The 17,490-nt window shown below is 42.3% G+C and overlaps 1 protein-coding gene across 1 annotated transcript in view; it reads left to right on the top strand.

Annotated features, from left to right (window-relative positions):
* CACHD1 (cache domain containing 1) overlaps positions 1–17,490 on the top strand; it is a 271,565-nt gene that overhangs the window by 561 nt on the left and 253,514 nt on the right. The gene's annotated exons all lie outside the window — the stretch shown is intronic.

The raw sequence follows: 17,490 nt of genomic DNA, 5'->3' as shown, positions 1-17,490 counted from the left end.
GGGGCGCTGGGAGGCTCCGCAGCCAGCTGACACCCCCCCCCCCAGACTCAGGGGGCTGCAGGCTGGCTGAGGGGCCCTGTGTCTGTGCCTAGTGGGGAGCTCATGGTCTGCCCTCCGATTTCTCTGATCATAGTTTTGCACAAATTCTTCAGTCTCCGGCTGCTACTTAAATTGACTCCTTTTACTGGAGCGGCAAAATAGTGCCCAGTCCCTCCCCCCACCCCCCTTAAAAATAAAATTCTTATTTTATCGCTTTATTATTCCTTCATTATTCTAATGATTAATTTGGAAGGGAAAGGATATTCTGAAGCTTTCCATTCCCAAAAAAATCCCAAAACTTTTTGGATATGCAAAGCTGTCTCATGGCACGAAGACTTTTACATCTTCTCTCTGTTAGTCCTTCTGCTTTGTGAATTTCTGGACCATTGTCCCACAGGATCTGAAGAAATGAACAGAACCACATGACTATTTTAGTTCTTGGTTCCCTGGCATTATGTTACTGTTTTAGGATCTTAGTTTTGAGAAAATGTTTACATTGGAATTTGAGATCGGATGCTAGAACGTCCTGCAAAGTCCTTTTTTTTTTTTTTTTTAGGTTTGTTGGAACTAAATTTTTATACTGAGCAATAATTGTTTGGGGGAATTGAAGGATTTAGAGAACTAGTGATTAGTGCAATTTAACTTGTGATTGAATGAAAACAGTACTTTCCTGCATGTTCAGATGCTCTCGTAAATGCTTATTGTACACAATTGTACATATGTGCATGCATTGATTTTGATTTGAATGATATAGGTATTTGCATGACCAGCTGTTTCTACCAGACTGGAAGCAGCTGGATGAAAACTCAATCCTTAATCTCTTTTTCTGCTTAGTTATAGTAGCATAGTAAATGTTTGGCAGAAAAAGACCCAAGTTGTCCATCTAGTTTGCCCAGCAAGGCTTTTTAATGGGGGGAGAATAGTAACTGCAGCTCCATGCAGATTACCCCCCTACCTTCTATTACTGGTAGTAAGTGCTGTTTTTAACATTTGTGGTCAGATAAAATTTAAAGTAATACCTGGGAAAACAGGGTCTTTCAGAGTTCATTAAATTGTAAAACTTTTATTTTTGTGTTTTGATGGTAGTGCATGCACAGACACGTGATCCTAGGGGAATTATTTGCTTGTCTTCATATAGAAAACAGAGACATAACTGCAAAAGATTAACTTGGTTTGACTGTATTTTACTTTAATCCGGTTTCTCTAGATGTCTGCCTGGGTGTATGTCCAGCCACACCAGTACATTGCATTAAACCTACTAGTTTATGTGAAGTTTGGTTAATCCAGACAAGTTGCTTGTAACTTGATAAAGTTAACCAGCTTTGACTACAAATTTATATTTGTGTTTCATTGTAAACTTAGTCTGGTTGGTTGTGCTGAATAATTTATTCCTTGCTTGACACTGTAATTGTGCTACAGTTTTAGGGCAGTGGAGGTGACTAGTAATTGTTTGTATCTGTCACAGTGGCTGTGCATTAATGACATACACTGACTTCCTTGGCATGTTTAAATCTTTCTTTTTTTTTTTAACGCAGGCGCTGCCTCCCCCCTCTCCCCCCCTCCCCTTAGTGCCCCCAAACACACCCAACAACTTGGCGTACTCGATGACAAAGGATGAAATCGGACCCAAACACATTGTAATTCAGTTACACTTGGTGGCAAATGATGTCTTTAAGAGGCTTGGGAGTTAAAAGGAGGCACTTCAATGCACTCTGGAGTGGGGGAAGGGAGAGGAGGGGAATTGGGGACCAAAATGTTTTTATCTTTTTGAAATTGACTCCCATTTTACCACCTTTTGGAAGGCCATTGTATGTGGCTGGCTTCCCAGGGGCCTCCTGCTTTGTCCAGTGAAATGCCAAGCTTCTTTGCTGGCCTTTTATACTGTAGTGAGAACACATTTTAATTCATCCGGTTCCCTGCAAGACACAGCTCAGAAATCGGGAAAACAGTTACATTTTAGTTGGGTTGAAGTTTTATGCTGGCAGCAGCACTTGTTAGCTCTTAGAGCATTACAAACTTGTCCACTGAGTGTATCCTGTGTGTGTGTGTGTGTGTGTGTGTGTGTGTATGTATATGTATATGTATAATTTCAGTTAATGTAATTTTTTTTTTTAAGGCAATACATTTTCCACGTTTGGAATTTTATGCTTAGTTCTGGATTCCTTAAGGCGACATTACATTGTTCTATATCATGAGGAAAACAATGAAAGTTCTGTTTGCATGCCAGTTTACTGTGTGGACAAAGGTTATTATGTTAAGGCAAGCTGTAGAGCACTTTCAAGGCGGCAGTTCACAGTGAGTTTTATGAGAAAAACAGGGCTTGTTGAAGGTGTGGATGCGTGAGGGTCCTTGCAGGACTGTCACCCCATTTAAAAAAATAAAATAAAAAGACTAGTCAAGGTCTTTGTCTCTGAAAGCAAAGTAGATGGCAGGGCCACAGCACACTCTCTTGAATAAGTTGTAGATTTTAATTATGACCAAATTGGACAGGAGCTGACAGTGAAAAATGCAAACTAACACCTCCTGCAGACACATGCCATATACATGCAGACTGTTGCAGCAGGTTGTAATGGAAGGTGGCAACCACATCACAGAGTGCAATAAAAGACCATTTGCTGCACACCCAAGGGAGCAGATGAGGGGGAGTTCACTGACATCGCATCCAGCATTAGAGAGACAAAAGAAGACTGCAGTCAGGTATTGCACTACAACAGGAAGGCTAGATGCAGAACAGAAAGTGAAGTGTAAGTAGTACTGATTGGATTTGCATAGTGATCTCCCAGATTCAGTGTGCAAGTATTGTCAAACTGGGAAGCATCTTCTGCCAGCTCTGAATGTCTGTGGCATGTGCTCCAGTACAAATTCGGCAAGTAACGGCTTTATACTTTGCTGATGCAGGTTTGTTTTTTTTTTAGAAAAACATCTGTAGCCAGCACATGCAGAGCTTATCCTGGTGTTCTGCCTTATTTTCCACACCTGTTTCCAGAGCTGCAACATAGCTTTGGCTTCTGATATTCCAGTATAATGTCTTCCATTTCTAGAAATTCACATTGTACAGCTAGGGAGAGAAACAGCATGGTCGCACTTTTTTTGTTTTTTTGTTTTCTTAATTTTTACCCCAAGATAAATTTCAAAATTAAAAGTGGAGAAGAAATACCTTGGTCGAAGGTTCAGTTATCTGCACATTTAAATGTGGAGTATTGTTTAATTTTGGAAGTAATGAGCAGACCATTTTACTTTTGAAAGGGAAGCCTCCTGTCCCCAAATATCTACTAATCCAATTTCCATGTTCTTATTTAGAAGGGGGAGGGAGGAGTGGTTTTGTGGTTAGACTAATTGGAAGCCTTGGGTCATAACCTGAGGACTGTTGTATACCTCTGTTACACAAAGACAGCCCCAAAGATTATACCTTCGTGGAAAATTATGACCACAGCTTTTTTTTAATTTTTTTTTTTTTTTTACTGAATTCAGTTACAAAATAATTCATGACAATGCAACAACAACTTCATTCGTAATGCCTGTTACATCTGGCATCTACATCCATATTCAAGAGTGTGCTGTGCCTCTGCCATCTACTTGGCTTTCAGAGTCAAAGACCTTGATTAGTCTTTTTATTTATTTATCTATTTTTTTAACTGGGTACAGTCAGTCTTGCAAGGACCCTCACATCCACAACCTTCAACAAGCCCTGTTTTTCTCATAACACTCAATGCAGACACCTGCAGTGTGACCACCTTGAGAGGATGCCCCCTGACCATGTTGCTACCCCCAGGCAGCTGATCACGCATTCTTCCTGTTTCCAACTCTGCTGCAGGTGCTTTCTGCATCAGGGCCTAACTCTTAAAACCACACCCCTTTGCTATTTTTTTTTTTTTTTTACAGTGAGGCCAAATGAGGTGTTAAATTCTTTAGGTGACCTACCACAGCCTGAATTAGTTAAATTTGGGTCTCCCATACCTATGTCTGTACCTTCCTACAACCTCAAATTCTAATCCCACCTTCACTAGGTGAACTCCTGCAGGACCGTAAGGCCCTTGTGCAATCAGCAGTTCTTGCCTCATGTTTGGTGATCCTGCAACCAAGTGGCAGTATAAACTGGTTAAGTTTTTCTATTTAGTTTTCTTCTTGCTCATGCCTTTTCTCTCCTAGCACCCCATCCATACTCTTCTCGAAACCATACATTTAACATCCCACTCTTACTCCACTCAGCACTTCCATAATTGCTCTAATGGTTGATGAGATTTCATGAACGCAATCGTGGAACACATTTGCACAGTTTGCTAGCAAAAACTCAAATGGCTTTCTGAGCATGCATGGCGACTCCCATGACTGCACAGTCTACTTTAGTTCATCATTTTCCACTGAGTCTAATAGATGTAGTTTTTCTGTCATTTAAGTTTTGCTCCTTTGGCTCACTAAGGCTTTTTTTTTTTTTTTAACCTTTTTTTTTTTCCATATGGTGCTTTGGGTTTTTGACTCAATTGTAGATAGGTTTTTGATGCCTTTGTCAGCAGGTCAGGTTATCTTTGAGGCTTCTAACAGGAATCTGTTGAAAATCCCTTCTTTCATCTTCAACCATCTCTTTTAAAAAATGTCTTCTCCATTTGATTTTGCATTGTCAGTTTTTCTTATGATGGCATAAGTGGTTTCAAGTTTTACCCAGACTGCAGGCAGATGTCCACCACAGGAACTGCTACAAGTACCTGGGTAAGGATCATGATGTTTGCCTTTATTAGCATCTGCTCAGGGATGACACCAAAGGTCATCAGGATCCACAAAATAAGGCTACCCTCTCATCTGGAGGAACTGAAGAAGTCACTCGGGTCCATCGAGTCAGTGCTGAAAGCTTTGAAGACATAGGACCATGAAATCATGTCAGCTGCTGGAGCCAAGGAGTTGCTGAAGGGACCATCAATCCCCTTCAGCACTAGAACCTATGGATAGGTCCAGAGATTGAAACAGACTTTAATTTCGCTTTAAGCCCTTGAACATGAAGCTGAGGAGAAACTGCACTGAGGTCTTGTCAAAGGAGATGAGTCCATGGCTCTGAGAGCTGGGGAATTCTGAAGTGTGCTGTCTGACCCCTGAAATGGCTGCATATGGAGGAAAGTTGTACTCTTAACTCAACATGCTTTCTGTGCCAGTCTCTAGAGGTTCAGCTTCAAGCTTTAGGCTTACCTATGTATATCCTGAAGATCAGTCCTCCTGCTGAGGCTCAACAACTCTTTAGCTCAAATCTTTTAGGAAGAGCTCCAGTGGTAAGTTAGTTTATGAGTATGCAAAGGGTGTTGGGCAGGTAGCATTGACTGGTTCAATTCCACTTGGAGCTTCAAGTGATCTGCCTACTGCTGCCTCCCCTGTTGCACCAAGTGTCTTGGCATCTAAGTTGATTTTTAAACATCAAGGGTCAATATTAGCATTGAGTGCACTTAGTCAAAGCTGCATTGCTTCCAAGAGGGAAGCCTCAGTGCTTGGCTCTGAGACCCCACGGGTACACTTTGAGCACCAAAAGGTGTCTCATGGAGCAGTGCAGTCTCATGGAGCAGTGCACTCTCTGAAGTCAACACCGGCATACACTGTGTTTGAGGCTGAGTGTTCTGGGGTCCCTTCATGGATCAAAGAAGATAAGTTCCAAAGAGAAATTTTCACCTGATTTCCCTTTGGATTCTCCTCCACAGGCAAGGAGTAGTTCTCCACCTGAAGTCTACCGTCAGAGTTTGTACAGGAATTTGGTCATTCTAATTGATTTTCAGGTTGAGAGGTTTCCTCAAATACTGGGATGCCCTGAAAGAGTCTAGTATTGTCTATACACTCTCTCTATCAGGACATATGAAGACGACCCAACATTGGAATACAACAAGGTAGATTAAATATCCTGTCCTGTGGCTAAAGGATTTGACTGGTCACAACTGAATTCACCTTAAAATGTTTTAAGAAGCACACGGCATTTGTCTCTGTAACTCCAGGGTGTTAATATCGAATCTTTAACTTTTTTTGGAAGGAAGTACTTTGCTATGCTTAGACCTGTATTCTTCCAGACCTACATGGAGCAACACTTCCATACCATTGTGGAAAAGGCACAGGGATTCAACAGCTGCCTTCCTTAGGAGGCTTAGGGAGAATTCTGTTTGCTGTTAGCTAAAGTGAGGAGGGTGAGAAGCATTTTATATGCACAGCATATGCTTTTGAAAATGGCATCAAGGGCCTCTGCAATGGCTCCAGTAAGAATCTCTGGGAGATACCATCATTTCAAATCCTTGCCTTTTTTTTTTTTTTTTTTTGTGAAACCAGAGAAAGGATACTTAATGTGGCTGGTCCAACATTGTAGAATGCTTTGCCTGATGAGCTATGTACCACAATATTTAGGAAAAAAGTTAAAAGCACTATTTTCCAAAGCCTTTGGAAAGGCCTCAGGTTTGGAATTGTTCAGCCATAGTAGTTGACTGTGTCTGAAAATCCAGAGTGGTAGAGAATATTCTACAGAGCTTGAAGAATTGACTCACCAGGAGGCTGTCCTCCAGGTGTTCAGGACGTGCACTATAAAAAAATGCAACAAGCTGTTAGTCAGTGAATTTTATAGAAAAGTGATGCGTCAAAACCATCAGCTTTCTTAATGATTCAAAGGTAAAGAAATCCATGTTGTATCAGAGTAAGCAGTGAATTGTGAATTTTAAACATAGATCCAGTTGACTTAACCATGTGATAAAAGGAGGCCAGCTGTGATTTGGGAATCCTCCCAAAGTAGAAAAATGTCTGTATTGTTTTCCAGATCACTAAATGATTAGTAAAAGAGTTAGAGAATTGCCAAGAATCCTCAGACACCTGTATGCAAATTAGGGATGTGCATGCGTTGGGCCATTTGTTTCATGGGTATGTGCGTACCTCACAAATGTATGGTGTGCGCAAAACTCAATAAATATGCATGTACCATACATTCGTGAGATATGTGCATATACATGAAGTGAATGATCCAACGAATGCACATCCCTAATGCAACTTGGTCATATCTGGTGCTATTGTGGCTACTTTAGTGGGTCTGTGAATTTGTTGCTAAAAGAAATGGTTAAATGCAAAAAAATTTCTGGGGTGAACCAATTCTGCCAATTATAGACCAAAAAAGAAGCAGGAAAGCTGATGGTAGTCCAGAGGTGTAAATCATATTAATGGCAAATCTGAGGAATTGTCCATCAGATCTGGTAGCCTACTGAGTGGAAGTCTCACTGCATATCCGATTTAGCTGGTAAAGGGTTTTGTTTTCATTCCCAGTAATCTAAACTAATTCCCAACTGCATTGAGTTTGCTGGTTTTGATTTTTGGTCGTCTTAGTTTATTCAATTCAATTCTGGGCTATTTAGTTTATTCATGTTTAAGGACATAAAAAAATGAAGATGTGAAAGCTGATGAACGGTTTTGGGGTTCTTTTTCTTTGGAAATGTTCATTTTACTAATTATAGAGTGGAAACCTGCATATTAGATTATATTCCGCATTACATGATCTGGTTCTGTTGCAAGCATCGCAACCTTTTGAGAGGTACTGCAGAAGCCCACAACTGCAGCTTCTTTTTATGTTCTGCTTAAATATATATATTTTTTCTTCTCATGAAACATTTCGGAAAGATATGTAGTGAGGTCCTGGTAGCAAGGGCAGCTGAAGTCATCAAGCTTGGGAGAATAAATCTGAATTTTTAATTAGGCTTTGAGTTCTTTCTTCAAAGTGTTGAGGCATCATTAGTGATTTAAGTCGTGCTGCATTATCCCAGACTGACATTTTCTCTTCAAACGGAGAGAGCACAGCTGTCCTACGCAGATAAAAGTTGCGAGCCTGGTGCAGCAAGGTGGATTGCTAGATAATTAGCTGTCCCACTTCACTGCTGTGCTGAAGAACCCAGCAAATCATTGTTTGGTGGGGGAGAGGTTAGGAAAGGGGAGAATTATCCACTGGAGTAAATCCAAATATGTCACAAAGCAATTTCGAATCTTTTCAGCTGTAGAAAGGCTGATAAGACATATGTTAAGGAAGCATTATGAAGTGAGCACTTTATCATTCCTCCCATAGCTTTATTCAGCGGAGGAATGGCTATATAACTGAAGAATCCATAAAATATGGCAAAGGCTGTTGCAACAGATCCATCAGCATGAGCCGGTTCTGCTTCTGAAAAGTTTAATTAGGTTGCAGATTATTAGGGTTGACATTTTGTTTTCCCAGTATGAAATTTACATTTTATGCAGTACTCACTAAAAATAATTGTAGATAGTGGTTGGTAAGATGTATGTATCTTTGGAAAGGCGTCAAAACAGCGTTCCACTGGTGCTGGCACGGAAATCAGCTGTACTGAAATGCTTTTCCACATTGGGGTAGTACAGATTTAATGGTAAAGAAATACCCCTACTTTTATACTACCCCAATGTGTCCTCGGTCCCTTTAACAGTATCCTTAGTAACATAGTAATGATGGCAGAAAAGAAGCAAATGGCCCATCCAGCCAGCTTTCCATGGTAATATCTGCTGTGCCATGCAGATTACCCCTGTATTTCTGTTAAGGGTAATAACTCTGCTTCATGCAATTACCCCAAGCCTTGTCTTAAGGTTAATAATATTTGCAATCAAAACCAAGTGACTCTCAAACCCATAAAAAAATTACTTTCTATTTCTTGGGCTCAGACATGTTACTTAGTCTTTACTAAGGAGATTAAGAACAGACTTAAAAAATAATATAAAGTTGGATCTTATACTGACAATAAAAATGTGAAACAAAAGGAATACACAGTTCCATGGATTTCTTTTTTCTTTCACCAGTTATAGAAGGTGATTTTATTTTCTGTGGCTCCTTTCTTGAGACCTTATCCCCTAAGTGGTTCACAAGCACAGAAATATGAAGTGCAGCCTCATCTGGGTAAGATGCCAGCCCACAGTTTCTGCCAGCAGATTGTTGCACCATGGTGGGGGAGACTTTATTTTGGAAAAGCCCCTAGACGTTCTCGGGCTTGCCCTTTTGCGTAGCCCTGCTTTCCTCTGCCACGCGTGAGCTAACCATCATCCGCATCTTTGGAAACGCGTCAAAACAGCGTTTTCCACTGGTGCTGGCACGGAAATCAGCTGTACTGAAATGCTTCTCCAGCGTGTTAACACTGAGCTCTGAAGCTTGCCAATTTAAAAAAAAAATAAAAAAATTAGGCTGTCATCACCTGTGATTTTTTTCTGCATAGCTTTCCCCATCCTACCACCCCTTGCATCTTCTTACTGGATCCTGTTAAGGAATCTCGTTTCCAGGAAAACTCCCGCTATTTCCAGCAGTGGATTAGAGGACAGTCAGAGAAGAGAATTTTAATATGAAAAGATTCCTCCTCAGGGAGACTGTACAGTGCCTCGTTACAAAGGCTGCTAGAAGGGAGCATTTTAGCCAAGCTAGCTTGAAATGCTTCTAAATGTATGTAAAGGCACCTAGAAATCTTTGTTTTGCCAACCATGAACGCCGCAGTCTTTGTTTGTGTTTTGTTCCCTAATCATGGACTTTATCCTCCTCGAAGATGACAATTTAGTTTACTGGTGCTCCTCTCAAGACAACAGTACAAATAAAGCTTAAGTTCAGGGGCCAGTGGCAGTGTACTCCCATACAGAGGGATTTGAGTTAGATTCCCATCACTGGTCTTCTGCTCCCCAGGCCAGCCAGGGCTGAGGATGTTGTAGCAGTGGGGTCTCTAGACAGAAATATTTTGGGGGTCATGAGGGGATTTGGGGGGGGGGGGGATGGAAGGTAAGCTAAGTTTGGAAGAAAGCAAGCAAAAATGACATTTCCTTCATGCCCAGCCCCACAGCATGACTTCCTGTCTTTAACTTGGCTATTAAAAACATGGTAAGAAAAAGTACAAAGAATCTTCTGTGCAATTAAAAACCAACAACAACAAAATCTTGACCAGTTTCAAGCACCCAGTAAAACGACCCTTAAAGTTATTTGATAGAATCAGTCAACCAGTTCTTTATGGACATGAGAGTGAAGTCTGGAGTCTACACAAGGGAGGGACAGAATACAATATATATCCTGTACCTCCAGTTCTATAACACACATTCCTCAGTCACAGAAATTCCCCCAGCAATGGACATGGGGCATTTACCATTACAGATCACCATATAAAATATTCAAAGTCTACTGTCAGCTCAATGATAGCAACACAAATACCTTCCCCGCCAGACATTTTGTGAAGTAATGCAAAAACCTTGCAAAAATGATGCTTGGAACCTATGTAGCAATGCTATTGTATTATAACAGCACTGAAATATCAGTAACCTTACCTATAAAAGAAAGCACTGCAAATATTACCCTGTGCCCTATAACACTAATATACCAGCCAGACTTCTGTACCCACTCTGCCTGCTAGCAGAGTCCCTCACCTAGGTTATAAATGAAGAACAAAGACTGACCCTTATTTAATACAAAATAAGGAACCACAAATTAAAAACCGAAATAGCAAAAAATAAAGTGTAAACCCCAAGAAGCCTGACCTTGGGTAGTGCAACACTGGAGAAAGAGAAAACAGAAGTGCATTTCTGATAGTACAGAACAAAGGATTCAAAGTATTCCCCCCCCCCTTTTTTTTTTTTTTGAAGAGTACGGAACAAAATACAAAAATTATAGGAAATGCACAGTGCAATGTTTTTCTTTTCTACCTTTTTTGTTCCGTACATTTTTCTTTTTTTAAAATGGGTTGGTCCTGGTTTCTCTCTTCAGTCTTCTAAGTTTTTTTTTTCCAAAGTTCTCCTTTCCATTTCTTCTCTCTCCCCTTCTGTCTTTCCTTTCCCTAAATCTCTGATATTGATTCCTCCCCCCCCCCCCCCAGTCTCCCACTTCTTACTGTTTACCTACCTACCAGCTTTCCAGCTCCCATTCTCTCCCTTTTACCCTCTCCCAAGGTCCCTGTTTGCACCTTCTGTATGCGCTCTCTCCCCACCCCTATCCTCCTTTTGTCTTTCATCTCTTCACTAGTTCTTATTGCTCATTTCCTCTCTGGCCTCCAGCCCCTTTCTTCTCTCTTACCCCTTACCTTGCTTCCTTTCACCTTCTCCCATCCCCATTCCTTTCTACTGCCTCTCATCCTCTCTCTCTCTAGTTCTCCCGCCATTCACAACTCCTCCCTGTCCTTCAGCCCTCTTCTTACCTCCATCTAACACCCCCACTTATTCCCACACAGTGGTTGAGCTGCTACTGTTTCCCTTCCAAATCTCTGTTCAGTTGGAGTCCTTGTCCTGACCCCCCCTCCCCCTAATTCTAGCTCAAGAGTTCCCACTCTCCCATCCAAACAATCTACAGTTTTCCTCTTCCAGTTTTGAAGCTCCCATTCATCCCCAATCCTTGAGCTTCTGTTCTTTCCTTGCTCTTCCAACCAATTTCTGAGACCCTGCTCTTCACAAAATCTTAAGTCTTAATCTCTTTGTCTTCTCCCTCTCCAAGGAGCTTCTAACTAACCTATGGCTCCCCACCTTTCTAATCTGCTGCGGCTTCTGCTGCTTCCAGCTAGAATCCTTTTTTCCTTCTCCTCCCTCCTTTCTGCAGCCCATGCAATTGAAAAATAAGTTTGAATGACGGGGGTAGTTTGACATTCAAATAGATGTTTCAACTGCACAGGGCATGGGCCACAGGAGAAGAGGACTCGAGCTGGTCGCAGGTGCAGTTCCATCCAAGGTTTGGGTGGAAAAGGAGTGGTAAGACTTTTCTTTCTTTGTTTTTTTTGCGTGGGGGGGGGGGGGGTAATGAAGGGCTTTTGACATTCTGTAGCAACGCCTGTGTGCAGTAGAAGTAGCATTCATAGATCCTGCGAGGAGGGACTTAAAGCAATCTTGCAGCAATGACATCTAGTGGTTGAACTTAGGGCTCGTGATTGCAGGGTTCTGGAAGTAGCCCTGGTGTATGGTCTCAGTTGAGGATTATCGCTCTGATGACTTGGGTGAACTAGGACAGGTGTAAAATAGGGGGAAAAAAAAATCCCCCCGGTAGTTGCCTCTGATTCCAATTGAGCTGGAAGCCCAAAAAAGGAGCAAAGAGAACCTACTATCCCCAAATACATCAAAAAATCAAAATGACATTTCAACCCACTTCAAGAGATATATTTATATCACATAAGCAAAACATTAAACAAGCTTAAGAATCTACCTTATAAATGGCCTGTGACCGACGGCCCGCAAATGCGCAGTAGAGCGCAGCTCTACTGCGCATGTGCGGGCAAGGATGTCGATCAGAAAAAAAAATGGCGGTGGGGCCGCAGGAGCGGGAGGAGAAGCAGCGGCACCGCGCGCAGCGCGGTGCCGCTGCTTCTCCTCCCCAGATCTGCCGGCAGATCTCGGGGGGGGGGGGGGGGGTGTCACTCCCGCGCCCCCCCCACCGAGATCTGCCGGCAGGAGCGGGAGGAGAAGTAGCGGCACCGCGCGCGCGCGGTGCCGCTACTTCTCCTCCCCAGATCTGCCGGCAGATCTCGGGGGGGTCACTGCCGCGCGCGCGGGAGTGACCCCCCCCGAGATCTGCCGGCAGATCTCGGGGGGGTCACTGCCGCGCGCGCGGGAGTGACCCCCCCCGAGATCTGCCGGCAGGAGCGGGAGGAGTTAATGGAGCCGGGTGAGGGTTGCGGGAAGTCGCGCTTACGGCGCCGGGAGGAAATGGAGGTGGGTGAAGGGAGGGAGGGAGAGGGGGACTGAGTGAGTGGGAGGGAGGGAGGGAGAGGGGGACTGAGTGGGAGGGAGAGGGGGGACTGAGTGGGAGGGAGTGAGGGAGAGGGGGGACTGAGTGAGAGGAGAGGGAGGGTGGAGAGGAGTGGGTGGGGGAGGGGGGTGGTGAAGAGTGAGGGGAGAGAGAATGAGGGGGAGGTGAGAGACAGAGGGATGTAGCCCGTTTTAACGGGCTTTACGGCTTGTGTAAGATATGCCATGATGAATCTGACCAATGGTCCATCGAGCCCAGCATTCGGTTTCCAAAGTGGCCAGCCTGGGTCATGAGTCACCTGGCAGATCCAGAGAGTATATCCATTTCTTGTTGTTCACTCCCAGGCATATAGGCAGTGACTTTCCCACATCTACCTGGCTAATAATGGTTTATGGACTTTTCCACCAGGAACTTCTTTAAACCCCTTTTAAACGACTATACTAGATTCCTTGACCATGTCCTCTGCAACAAATTCCACATCTTGATTGTGTTAAGTGAAAAAAAAATACTTTCTCCAGTTTGTTTTAAATCTGCTACTTTAGTATTGGTACTGTACTATTTGAAAGGGTAAATAGTTGTCTCCTATTTACCTGTTCCACCCTACTCATGATGATTTCCCCTCTTAGTTGCATTTTCTCCAAGATGAAGTGCCCTAACCTGTTTAATCTTTCTTCATAAAGGAGCTGTTTCATCCCCTTTATCATTCTGGTCGCCCTTCTCTCACCTTTTCTAGTTTCTTTTTCTTTTTTTGAGATGGGTTGATCAGAACTGTACACAGTACTAAAGATGTAGTCGCACCATGGATCGATAAAATGGAGAATATCATAATACTTCTGAATTTTCCATTCCTAATGCTCTATTTGCTTTTTTAACCACCGATACACACTGAGCTGAGGACTTAAATGTGTTGTCCACTCTGACACCAAGATCATTTTCCTACCTGAATCCTAATACAAAACTCAGCACACATTGCATTTAGCCCCATTAAATTTCATCTCTCATTAAGATGCCTATTTCCCCGGTCTCACAATCTCTTTCTGCAGCTTCTCAGTCTGTTTTGTGTTTTAACAACTTCTATTAGTTTTATATCATGTATAGATTTGATCAACTTGTTCATTCCCTTTTCTAAATTGTTTTTGAATATATTAAAAACTCCCAGTACAGATTCTGGGGCACTCTGTCATTCACTATTGGGAAAACAGTTTCCTGTTTTTTTAACCAGTTACCAAACCACAATAGGACATTGCCTCCTATCCCATGACTTTTAATTTCCTGAGAACATCTCATGTGGGACTTCATCAAATGTATTCTGAAAATCCAGTTAAATTATATCTACTAGCTCACCTTTTTCCGCACGTTTAAAAGCACCATAAAAAAAAAAATCCATTAGATTGGTAAGGCAAAACTTCCTTTGTTAAATCTGTTAGCTCTTCTCCATTAGGCCATTTCTGTCTATATAGCCAATAATTTTTTTTTTTTTTTTTTAAGAACAACTTCTACCATTTCGTCCAGCACAGATATGTGGCTTGCAGATCCCTCCGGAGTCCGTTTTTTTTTTTTTTTTTTCCAAATTGGCATTAGATTAGCCACCTTCCAATGTTCAAGTACTGTGGATGTTTTTATTGATAGATTACAGATTAATAGTTATAAGTCTACAGTTTCATATTTGAATTCTTTCAGAACTCTTGAGTGATTACCATTTGGTCCTGGGGATTTGTTACTATTTGAAAGAGCAAAATGACAAAATTATTTTCCATTTTCACAATAATTTGCTTCAGTTCTTATGAATCATAACCATCAAATTACTTTTCCAGCATGAGTATCTCCCCAACATTTTCCTTAGCAAAGACCGATGCAAAGAATTCAGGTATGTAGGGCGAATTACTGCAGGTGATTAACAGATTTATTTGAATTCCCTTTGATATAAATTTTAGTTTAAGGGAGCAGAAGCTTTATACAATTCCTGAGGTGGTCAGTCAGTTTTATTTTAGCAAATTAAATGTACAAGATTTAATATGGTAAATGTTTCTTTTTAAGTTTCTAAGTTTTACATAGCAAATTACTGTTATGAAAAATTAAGCATAAACTCATGCGTTATCTCCAAGTCAGTGTGCACTTAATTAGTTTGGCATTGCGTATTTGTTAACTCAATGGAAAGATTAATTAAACCAGTTTTATCTTGCCCTTTAGCCGTTGATGGGTTACACTCCTGCAGAGATCCAGGATCTGACTCGCAGTACAGCACGGGGGAAAATCCATCAACACCCTGGCAGGCAAATGATAGGTTATACCGAGTTTCAAGGAAAATAGGACCTAGAGGTCTAACAAATGTGTCTATGAGGTGGATTCGGCTTGCCAAAATTCTGGCAAGGATGACAAGGCAGCTAATTCCAAGGTTAACAGAGCAGGCTAAGCTTGAGCATAGAGCTCGGTCTTAAGCTTGCTAATCCAAAGGTGTAGTGAACTGCAACAATTTAAAGTTCTGGGGAAGAAAATCCTTAGGAAACGATCTCCCAGGAAAGGGTTACAACTGAAAGGTTCCTTGGGAAAAATCTACAGCCTGTATAGTTCTGAGTTCTTTTCTCTGATTGGGACTTCATTGCCCGTTCAGTTCCATGGGATCCAGTATTGATCTTGATTGGATGTCACTATCATCCATAGACACACAAGATTGGTAGGATACTGATGACAACTTCTGACTCCAGATGTAGGTAAATATTCTCTCACTGTTAGTAACGAGGATCATCAGTGGACATTTGCTGAACAATACCCACTTCCTAGCTGGTTTCTTGGCTAGATAACAAAGTTTCCACCAAGGACATTCTCAGCAGTTTGTGTGTCCGAGGTGTAAACAATGTCTGATAAAGAAGAACAATCACAGTTTCTTCTTCTCTGTATGATTCAGTCTCATGTGAAGTTGCCAAAGTCATCATGTGGCAAAGACTTGGGTTCAGTCTGTGTGCATAGCTACGGCTCGAATTAAAATGCACTTCCTTGTTTCAGGGTGGCTGGCTTCTACTGTACAAGTAGGTTTTCTGCTGTGGCCTTATCATCCCTGAGCATCCTTTTTACCTTTTGGTCATCTAGTGGACCAACTGACTTCCTCACATGCTTCTTGCTTCAAATGTACTTGACAAAGTGTTTTTTGTGTTTGTTTTTTTTATTAGTCTTATTAATTGTTTTATATCTAACTTGTCAGTGCTTATACTTTTCCCTACTTTTCTCATTTGGGTGTGCTTTCCATTGGAAATGACACATACTATGACAGCTGGCTCTTCCCCAGCACTCTCTGAAATCCTACCAGGGTGACGCATGAGGTTGACTAACTTTGCACCAGGCAGGCAAGTTACCAAGCAGTCCTCGTGCCCATCAGCCACTCAGCTATCCTACATTCCTAATAACTGAATTGATGATTATAACAGCTGTCCTAACCCATCGCTCCTGGGAACACACCCCAAAGACACATCCTTGATGCCAGGGGATAATGCATCACCTACAGGCCGCTACAGTACAGTGCGCTCCGGCAGAGCGCACTGTTAACCCGCGTTTGGACGCATGTTTTCGACGCGCTAGCTTTACCCCTTATTCAGTAAGGGGTAATAGCGCGTCGAAAACATGCGTCCAATCCCCCCGAAACTAATAGCGCCCGCAACATGCAAATGCATGTTGATGGCCCTATTAGTTATTCCCGCATGATACAGAAAGTAAAATGTGCAGCCAAGCCGATATTAAGTCGGAGGTCCCAAAGTAAAAAATAATTAAAAATAATTTTAAAAAATTTAAATCAGCCCGCGGGTTGAAAACCGGACGCTCAATTTTGCCAGCGTCCGGTTTCCGAACCCGTGGCTGTCAGCGGGTTTGAGAACCGACGCCGGCAAAATTGAGCGTCGGCTGTCAAACTCGCTGACAGCCGCCGCTCCTGTCAAAAAAGAGGCGCTAGGGACGCGCTAGTGTCCCTAGCGCCTCTTTTTGCCACGGGCCCTAATTTGAATATTTTGTTTTAGTGAATCGCGTGTACAGGAGAGTGGCCTGAGTGGGCGCTCGCCCGCTCTCCCGCGAACTTTACTGTATCGGCCTGCTAGAGAGCAAGTCCTAGCTATAGGATCACTTTCTTCCTCACCAAGCTGATGATCTCCTCGTTCTAAGTGACCTTGCTCTTCCAACGCAGCATGGGGGCTGCCAGAGTGGAGTTGGGATTGCTCTATTATGCTCCTGAAAGTCTCCTTTATATGCATCTCTGTCTGCCTCAGCTCTTCCAGGTCTCAGATTGTTTTCTAAGAGCACCGGGTACACATACACACACCTCTCACTATCAGGTAGATAATCATACATATGAACAGTGGTGATTTTCTGCCAGATCATACAAGGTCACCAATTTGGAACCTTCTTGACCCTGCTTCCTTTTCCCATTGGGGGGGAAAAAGTGGAAGGTGGAGGGTGCCGAAGGACCCGACCCAGTACCTTTTTTTATTTTAGAAAATTACCATGGCATGTGGCACTTGGTGCAAAAGGCTGGATAACCCCTATCCCACTGCTGGATGCTGTCTGCATCTTAATGTTGTTGCTAAAGTTCTTTAAATTTGAATAAGAAGTGTGGATGCTTATTCCAATTTAAGGGACGCTTAGTTCTATTGAAGTCCATTGACAAACAGATTAAAATAAAGTTATTCAGTTGCTAAGGTCAGAATTAATTACTCTCTTGTTGATGTAAATCCTTAATTGAGTCTCACAGAGGAAAACTTCTCTCTTAACATTCTGTTTTG

This window comes from Rhinatrema bivittatum, chromosome 10 (genome assembly GCF_901001135.1).
Source record: "Rhinatrema bivittatum chromosome 10, aRhiBiv1.1, whole genome shotgun sequence".
NCBI lineage: Eukaryota > Metazoa > Chordata > Amphibia > Gymnophiona > Rhinatrematidae > Rhinatrema > Rhinatrema bivittatum.
The sequence above is the reverse complement of the archived record's forward strand: the minus strand, read 5'-3'. Positions and strand labels throughout refer to the sequence as shown.